Here is an 8,357-nt window from a genome sequence, read left to right as displayed (position 1 = left end):
GGTTACGCTCCCTTCCTTCTTGCTCCCTGGTGATCTGGCTTGTCATGCTGATCTGAGCTCAGTACTGCTGAAAGTCTCCTGCTTGACAGCCCTGCAAGCTAATGTGTCCCTTCTGCCTGGGCAGCAGCAGCAGAGCCAGCAGCCCCTTGGGCACAGGTACTCTCTGGCAGGGTTCAGGCTCAAACAGTGCAGTGCGGGAGGGGGATTGTTGTGGGGGTGCTTGGCCATGCAAGACTGGACTGAGTCCCAGTGATATCCACGTGGGCGTGAGCTGCCAGGCTGTCATCAGTGGGATGTGATGTTGGGGCTAGATGGGTTTGGGGCTCCCAATGAGCTCAGCCTGGGCTCCTCCTGTCCCCTGCTCTTGCCTGCAGTGTTGCCCATGGCTCTGTACCAAAGCTGACGGCAAGGGCTGGTGTAGATCACTGCACCATGCCGCAGGGCAGCACCCCACAAGCACAGACAGCCTGGCCCCGTCGAGCCCCCAGCAGCATGCTGAGGCCTCAAATCACCCCAGTTTCTGCTGAAGGTCCTAATGGCTGCTATCAAGGAGGTCCCCAAATCAAATGCAATCACAGACCTACAGGGGCGCCAACCATGATCATGACTGAAATGCACCGCCAAGTTCTGAGACTGGCGTGCGCGCGACCGAGTCTGCATCTGTTTTGTTTGGGTCGTGATCCAAGTGTCCTTGCTGTCCCCTCTCGACTGGCCTTGCAATCATACTATGCTCGCTACAGGGTCTGTACGTTGGATTTGGGTCCTGCCAGGGCCAGTGATGATGGTGGGGCGGTTGCTACTGGGCTATAGCTGCGCTAGGGACTTGGTGGCGGTGGTCAGCAGTGTGAGTGCATGGGTTGCCATCTGGAATTGGTGGGGGGAGCAGGAAGGATCTTTGTGCCAAGTCAGGTTCCTATTGCAGTCCGGCTGCTATCCAGACGCGGCCAGAGTGCAGCAGCTTCAGAGAAGTGAGGGCCGAGAAGGTAAATGTTCCCTCCCCTGTGCCCGGCTGCTCCCCTGGCTGCAGATACTGTGCGCTCCCTGCTTGAGGCTGGCACCGCCCGTGTGACACTGTGCCCTGACTGCAGAGCCCTTGTGCCGGCAGTGTCGCACGTGGCATGAATCATCCTGGGTGGGGGTGGGGAAGCCTGAACCAGCCCGGCGCTTCGGGGAAATGGAGGCGAAAGGCACGCTGTGCTGGCAGAGCTGGGTGCTGGCAACTCAGAAGCAGCTGCCTGGGAGCTGCACGGCTGCAGTGGGGGGCAAAGAGGGGCAGGTTTCTGGGTCCTCTGGGTGTTGGAAGGAGCAGGTGCATTGTGTGTGGGTCCCATGGGCCTGCAACAGAGGGTGGGCACCCAGGCTGGGCAGGAATGTGGTCTGTTTAAAAGCTCCTCCCAGCTCAGGAATGGCTCCAGGTTTGGGCTGCGGTGCCTGTGGTTAATGCAGGGCATGGAGGAGGTGAAGAACTGCCATAACTTCCCCGCCCCGCACAGCTGCTCTGGGCAAATGCTGCTGAGCCCCCTCAAGGTCATGGAGGGCAGCGTGTTCCTGTCCTAACTGCTGGAGATGAGGGGGGACAGTGTATGTGCTTTTCCTTGCCCCCAAAGGGAAATGGGGATGGGCTTTCCAAGCCTCCCAGGGCAGGAGGAGCAAGCTCCCCCGGGCGGCTGTCTCTGCAGGTGACGGCTGCAGTCATGTGAACCCAGGCAATGGCATTGCCACTGGCATGCTGTCTGTCTGTGCCTCGGTTTCCCCCATCTTACAGGGGGACTGAGGCACAGAACAGGCTTCCTGCCCAGAGGTCTCAGTGCGAGTCCTGAATGGGGCTGGGATTTATATCCCAGCGCCTGGTGTCCCAGTCAGGTGCTCTTCCCACCAGCCACGCTCTCTCTCTGATGCATCTCCTGCCCTGCCCTGGCTCCAGCACCCCACAAGAACTGTCCAGCTCCGTTCTCTGAGCAACGAGCTGGTAACGTGGCCACAGTGCTGGGAAACTAAGTCATGGGGCGGGAACGGTGCCTCCCCACCACCGTTTGGAGCCTGCTGCTCTCTGCTGCCTGAAAGATTTTTGCTTTTGCTGCTTGGTACATGCAAGAGCTGCAGCATCAGCTGAGATCTGCAGACTGCACCGGCCGATTCTGCTGAGATCTCCACTCCCAAATTGGTGGACTCCAATAGCCATTAACCTTCACTCATGGTCTGAGGCCAGAAGAGGCCTCTCCAAGGGCAGGGTGCAGGCCTCCCTACTGCAGCGAGCTCCCTGCCAGTCGCAGGAGTCTGGCAGAGCAGTGTAGAGCCCAGGGTGCTGGGGGCAGGCATGGCAGCCAGCTGCACGGGGAGCTGAGAAGGGCCCAGACTCTGGGATTCAGGGGCTGGAGTGGCTCCAGGCTTGGAAAGAGGCTCAGCTGGCTCCGCTGCTTAGGGGGCTATTTGGGTGCTGGGAGCAGGACATGAACCAGGCCTGCAAGCCGGGCTGGGGATCAGTACTCCTCTGCCTGTCCTGTAGGCTCTACAGAGCAATGTGGGAGGGAAGCTGGGCACGGGCTGCAGACAGGAGCTGGCAGCAGCAGTAGAACAGGATGGGCACCAGTGCCGCACGGCCCTGGGCAGCTCTGGGCCCCCCAGGGATTGCTGGGTGCAGGGGTTTAGCTCAGGCTCATCTTCCCAAAGCAACATGCGCTGAGCCGGCAGAGCCGGGAAGAGCAGGATGGAACATGGGAACAAAGACCAGGAGCAAGGTCTGAGCCCTGGCTAGGGGGTGAGAGGGGGAGGACAGGTGGGAGTGGTTCTCAGGTTTCTAAGCCTGTGATCAGTTATATGAGGCAAGGTCACTTCTCTCAGCCCACTAACAAGGCTCTTCTGTCAAAGCAGGCACCTGCGGTGCACGTCACCACACACCAGCCACCCGCTCCCTCCGCTCCAGAGACCCACGTACCTCTGCCATTCAACATCGCAGAGCAACCAGGCGAGGGCAATGACACATGCACATAACCTGGGCAATCCAGCCCTGGCATCGGACCCGGGCTTCCCTTTCCATCCTTCCAGTGCCACTCCAGGCCCACCCACCCCCCGCTTGAATCTCACAACAGTGAACACTGCAGGCCTCCAGCTAAGCCTCTGCTCTCTGTCATGATAAACTGAAACATGCACCAACTTTGAGAACAGGAGAGAGGAAGAAGGCTAATAATAATAATAATAAAAAAAATTTACAGCTGCTGAGCCAGACAACTTCCACACAGCTCGAGTTCCAGCTTGGTCACTGTTGACCAAGGTCCACCGTGTGCAAAACACTACAGCACTGACCGATCTAATGTCTGAAGTGGGTAACAGCCCATAAACAGACCACTGCAGAAATCACAGGGAGCCTATGTTAATAGGGTTTCCTTGTCAAACTTAATGAAAAAAAAAAAGCTTTACCAAACGTAACCCTCCTTTCCAGGACCCGAGATAGCCCTGCTGCCTGAGATGTGACTACAGGGGATGACACCTTGTTTGTTATGTAAATATATGAAGGCAGGAAGAAATGCTAATTTGCTCCGTGTTGTTGCCTCTTGGTTACTTGGGAGATCGCAGCGGGGTCATCATTAAAAGGAGATAGCTTTGGAAATTAGAAATGAACAAGTGTCTTAATGAACAGCCAGGCCTCTGCCACTGAGTTCAGGGCTTGGTTTGGGCTTTGACATACGGTAGCACTTTTTCAAGCTGCAGTGTTAATCAGCATTGTTTCCACTGATTGACTTGAATGCAGCAGACGGGTGTTTGTTACTTTTAGGCTCGCACACGCAAGGGGGTGAGCAAGCGGCCCTTTGATGGCGTGCTGGACTGGTATTGGATCGATGTGACTTCAGTCTGTGCCTCCGGCACGCACGGGAGCTAGGTAGGTGAGATGTCACTTAGACCAAGCCTCTCCAACTGGCTCTGGATCCCAGGTCCCAAGCAAGTGCAAACCTGAGGACAAGAGACTGAGGTCTTAAAATGGGACAGCACTTCCTCTCTTTCCAGGGAGGTTGGAAGATTTAAGTCAAAGACTGTCTCTCTTGTATGTATGTGCTGCGCCTAGCAGGCTGAGGCCCTGATCTCGGTGTTGGACTCCAGGTGCTATTACAGCGATGTTCAGGGGCTCTATGTTACCCACTGAGCCTTAGCGGCAGCCACATCCTTAGGTGAAGTAATTGTGCTAAATGGTTTCTACAGTGCAGAGAGTTCAGCGTGGGGCTGCGTGTGCTGCATTAGTGCAGTTCATGCATTGCCTTTTACCCTCAAATGAGGGGTAAATCTGCCCCGCGTGGGCACAAGGAGCCACGAACCTTTTCTGAGATGAGCAGCAGGTGATGAACCGAAGAGCTGCCGGTGGCTCAGAGCCGTGCGCTGCACTATTGTGCTATAAGTAATCCCAGCAGAACGCAACGCTGACTAGAAACCGAGTCGAGAGACTGGTCGATTGGCTGTACGCAGCTCCATCTGAGCCATCACAGCCAACAGGCACCCCAACTGGTTTTCAAAGGCCTGCTCGCTGACCGGGCCGAGGTCCACAACCTCAGTTCACTCCCCTGCCATGCCCCACCACCATCTGGCTCCCCTCCAGCTGTGTTCCCTGCTCTCCTGGGATTTCTTACCCAGCGCTGCAGGCCCAAGAAGATTCCTGTGCAACATCTGAGTCCAACTCCCCGCTGGGCGCAGCCTGGGAAGGAGACCGGTGTTGCAGAGGCCTGGGGCTAAGTCTACCTTGAACATGGCACAGGGGCAGGCCGTGGCCACCAGTGCGAGGGGCCGCTGCTGGCAGGGCAGCAGCTCCTGGCGCTGGGTCCATGCCAGCTCGGGGGGGTGCCGGTTCATGCCAGGCCTGGCTGCCGAGCATTCGCAGCAGCTGGGCTCGCTGCGGGAGCACGGGCACAATCCACGTGGCTTGCTGCACATGCCTCCGCTGGGCTTCCTGTTGGACCTCCCCTTGCTTGCTATTCCACCAACTACGGGGAGATAACTGGAGTTTGCCCTACTGTAGCCCTCAAAGAACCTTCCTTGGGACAGGTATCACCGCCTTCCTGTGTCGGGGGGTGATTCCCCAGCCTGGAGCCACAATCCACGACCCAGGGAAGCCAAAAGGCTTTGGGATGGGCTCTTTAAGGGAGAGATGATGTACCGCTAACTTATTTTCACCTGACCAGCGTGAAGACCATGTAGGATGAATGACTACACCAGCGCTTCTGTCTCCCCCAGAGCCCCCTGCCCAGCTCATGAAGCCAAGGGAGCCACATTTTGATGGGTCTGTCATGTTGGCCAGCAGCCCTCTGTGTAGTGACTTGCTCAAGCTGAAACCGGGGAGATCCTACTGTAGAAATCTGGGTGGCTAACTGGGAAGGGCAATGGGGAGAGGAGGCAGGAGAGGACAAAAGACAGCTCTGGGGGGTGAGAGAAGTGGAGGACGATGGCTGGGGAATAGAGGGCAGGTCCCAGACTGTCTCCTCCACCTCTGGGCCTGGCCCAGCTGTTGGGCCCCACACTGCCCAGCTCTGCTGAGAGCCCTTTCCCCTCATTTGCCTAACAGCAAAAGTGGTGGCAAGAAGCCCTGTCCTAACCTGCGGCACCTGGCAAGGGAAGTGTCTTCTTTCCCTTTCTTTTGGCAGGGCCTAGGTACATTTCTGAGGACCTGATTATCTCCCCTCCCCCTTTCCTTTAAGTGTTTGCAGCTGCCACTAGCTGATAGCTCTGTACCTGCCATGGAAAGGAGCTTACTGCAAGGTTACGTCTGCAACAGAAGGTTAGAGAAGAGGCTGCTTCTCTCTCCAGAAGCACTTACTCGCCCTGCATGCTCCCCCCTCCCATCTTTGGGACTTGGACTCAGGGGCAGGGGATGGATGGCGGCTTGAGGGATCTAACGTCCTGATCCTGATCTCCCTGAATAATTTGGGCCCTGATAACGGACCACTGGTGTGTGAAGTTCAGCAAGCGTCTTTAGGCTGCTGTCTTGCTGGCTGCTCCCAGCTAAGCAGGATGGGCCTGCTCAGAATTTGGGAGGGGGAGATGCCCAAGGGAGGCTCTGGGTCTTGCAGGGTTTGGTGGTGCTCGCTCAGTAAGTGATGTTACCTCTGAAACTGAAGAGCCCAGCACAGCTCCTCGTATTGCTGCGATGGGGCAGAGGGTGCATCGGAGCCTCCTTGCTCTGGGTCAGTGCTGAATCCTGTGCTCTGGGGGTGTCTTGCTGCTGGGGAGATCCACAGGGAAGTCCTGATGGTTCACGATCACTGAAGTCTCCAGGCTACTGTGAAGCAGCAGAGCTAGCCCTGGACCCAGCCACTTCCCAGGTCGAACTATCTCCATTCTGCCTCTGGTTCCAATCCGACAGGCAGTGGCTTTTGCGGGGAGTCAAAGTAGCCTGGCATGGTTGTGCACCCTAAGGCAGCTGCTGGGTCCCATCCCAGAAGGGACATTTTTTTGTTTCCAAGTGATCTGAGGCTGAGCCTGTAGCTGTCCTACCTTGAGCCCCCCTCTCTCCCCTGAGAGAGACAATTATAGGGTCAGGCTTTTAGTGGGCAAAGCCCCCTGGGATCCAGCTGGTGAAGGGGTTAGTATCATAGTGCTCAGGGTCAGAAGGGACCCAAACGGATCATCAGGCCCGAACCCCGGTTGTAAGAATGTAAAGCAGTTTTTAACAAAGCAAATCATTCTGCCCCTTGTCGCAGGCCCTGATCCCTCCAGGAGAGGGTTAAGGTAGTTCTGCCAACTCAGCGAGGCAAGTGGCCCTATCCCCCACCTGGGTATAAAGTAGGTAGAGGAGATCTCCGAGACTGAGGACCTAGGGTGTGAGCTGAGCAGCCTGAGAGGAGCCGTCAAACCAGGGGGAAGGATGCAGAGGAATTCTTTCCCCCTCTCTAATTATCAATTAAGCCAAACCCCGGCAGGAGGTGAGTTTGGACTGGACCCAACGTGTGGGTTTTGTTTTGGAGCAGGCTGGGAAAGGCTTGCGGTAGCATCGCCCGGATCCATCCTGCTACCCCCGGAGTCCGTGGCAGAACTCCCATTGACTTCCGTGTGAGCAGGATTTGATCCCAATCCAATGGGAGGATGGGTGATGCCTGGGGCTCAGCTGAAGAGATGTCAGTTAACGTAAATATCGGGGCAGACCCAGCACCAGGGTAAATCGGCATAGCTGCATTGAAATCAGCCTCGGTCCCACGGCTGATCCGCAGACTGGGCTGGAGCAAGGCCCCGTGAACCAAAACTGCCTGACTTGCCACAGTACGTGCGTGGGAGCTCACCAAAGACGGAGGCTCCAGGGAGGGCTCTGGGTTCGGCTAGGGGAGGGGCTGAGGGGAAGGCCTGTTATAACCAGCCCAGGAACTGGCAGCTCCATAAACACGCCTGTGTGTGTTGGGGAAGGGGCTTCTGGACCGGCTTTCTGCTACCGGGAGTCATCATCCAGCAGCCCCAGTGCATCACGGCTCCCCTCTGCCCCTTTGGGAATTTGGCAGCTAGATTTTGGGGGGTTTCTCTAGTCTCATGCAGCGAACTCTCTGGCTGCAGCCCGGTGTGGTCCAACAGGGCAAGCACAAGGCCACCTTGGCCCAAGTCCTCAAAAGGGGCAACCTTGGTAGCCCATTCAGTCCTGGAGGCTAATGAGCACCAGTGCTGCTTGGACAGCAAGTCGGTGACGCGATCGAAGCAAATTAGCACCATCGGCGCGCATACACGGCGCAGCAAACCCACGAACCGTTCGCGCCACCGGAGTTCAGCGCATCCCTAACCCAGGTGACTGCTCCCATAGCCACAGGGTTTGTCAGGCACGGAGAAGACAGGAGCAACCTCTGAAAACAGCCATCGAGATCCAAATGTCCAGAATGCATGCTGGAGCGATGCTGATGCTGTGGGAGCGCACATCCGCTGCACCACAGCTACAAATTCAATCCGGTAACCACAACAACAAGCACCGACTGCCAGGCCTGGCCCCACGGCTTCTGCGCAGCGTCAGACAGGGTCCATCTCCCCCCCCCCGGCTTCCCCCCGGGCTGAGAAGACCCAACGACTTCCCCCAGGGCATCTCCAAGAGCGTGACGATCTCGCCATAAACCTGCCTGGCGCTTCGCGGATCAAAACAAGGCAAGGCTGCTCTCTCAGCAGCTCGCAGCCGAGACGCGCGGGCAGACGGCGGGGGGACGAGGGCTGCGGGGACGCCGGGCGGGATGGGCAGCCCCACGCATGACTCAGGCTCTGAGAAAGACACGGACTCAAAAATCGTGAGATTCAAAAATAAATGCATGGGTTTCACCCCCCACAACACCTGCCACCCTCTGTTTTCTCAGCTTTGGGAGAGGAGGTGGGTGCATTGCCAAGCCCTCCTCTGCAATCAGCTGGGAGCCCGT

At 57.2% G+C, this 8,357-nt stretch overlaps 1 protein-coding gene and 1 long non-coding RNA gene across 2 annotated transcripts in view; one reads left to right on the top strand and one right to left on the bottom strand.

The window, feature by feature from the left end:
* LOC109317818 overlaps positions 1 to 969 on the top strand; it is a 9,937-nt gene extending 8,968 nt beyond the window's left edge. Inside the window, exon 3 of the long non-coding RNA XR_002103126.1 lies at positions 923 to 969. This is a non-coding gene — a long non-coding RNA (uncharacterized LOC109317818). The remainder of the gene's footprint in view (positions 1 to 922) is intronic.
* Positions 1 to 8,357, bottom strand: part of PACSIN1 (protein kinase C and casein kinase substrate in neurons 1) — a 51,253-nt gene that overhangs the window by 26,445 nt on the left and 16,451 nt on the right. The window lies entirely within an intron of this gene.

This window comes from Crocodylus porosus, unplaced genomic scaffold (assembly GCF_001723895.1).
Source record: "Crocodylus porosus isolate Cpor-Errol unplaced genomic scaffold, CroPor_comp1, whole genome shotgun sequence".
NCBI lineage: Eukaryota > Metazoa > Chordata > Crocodylia > Crocodylidae > Crocodylus > Crocodylus porosus.
This window is presented reverse-complemented; position numbering and strand designations above follow the sequence as displayed.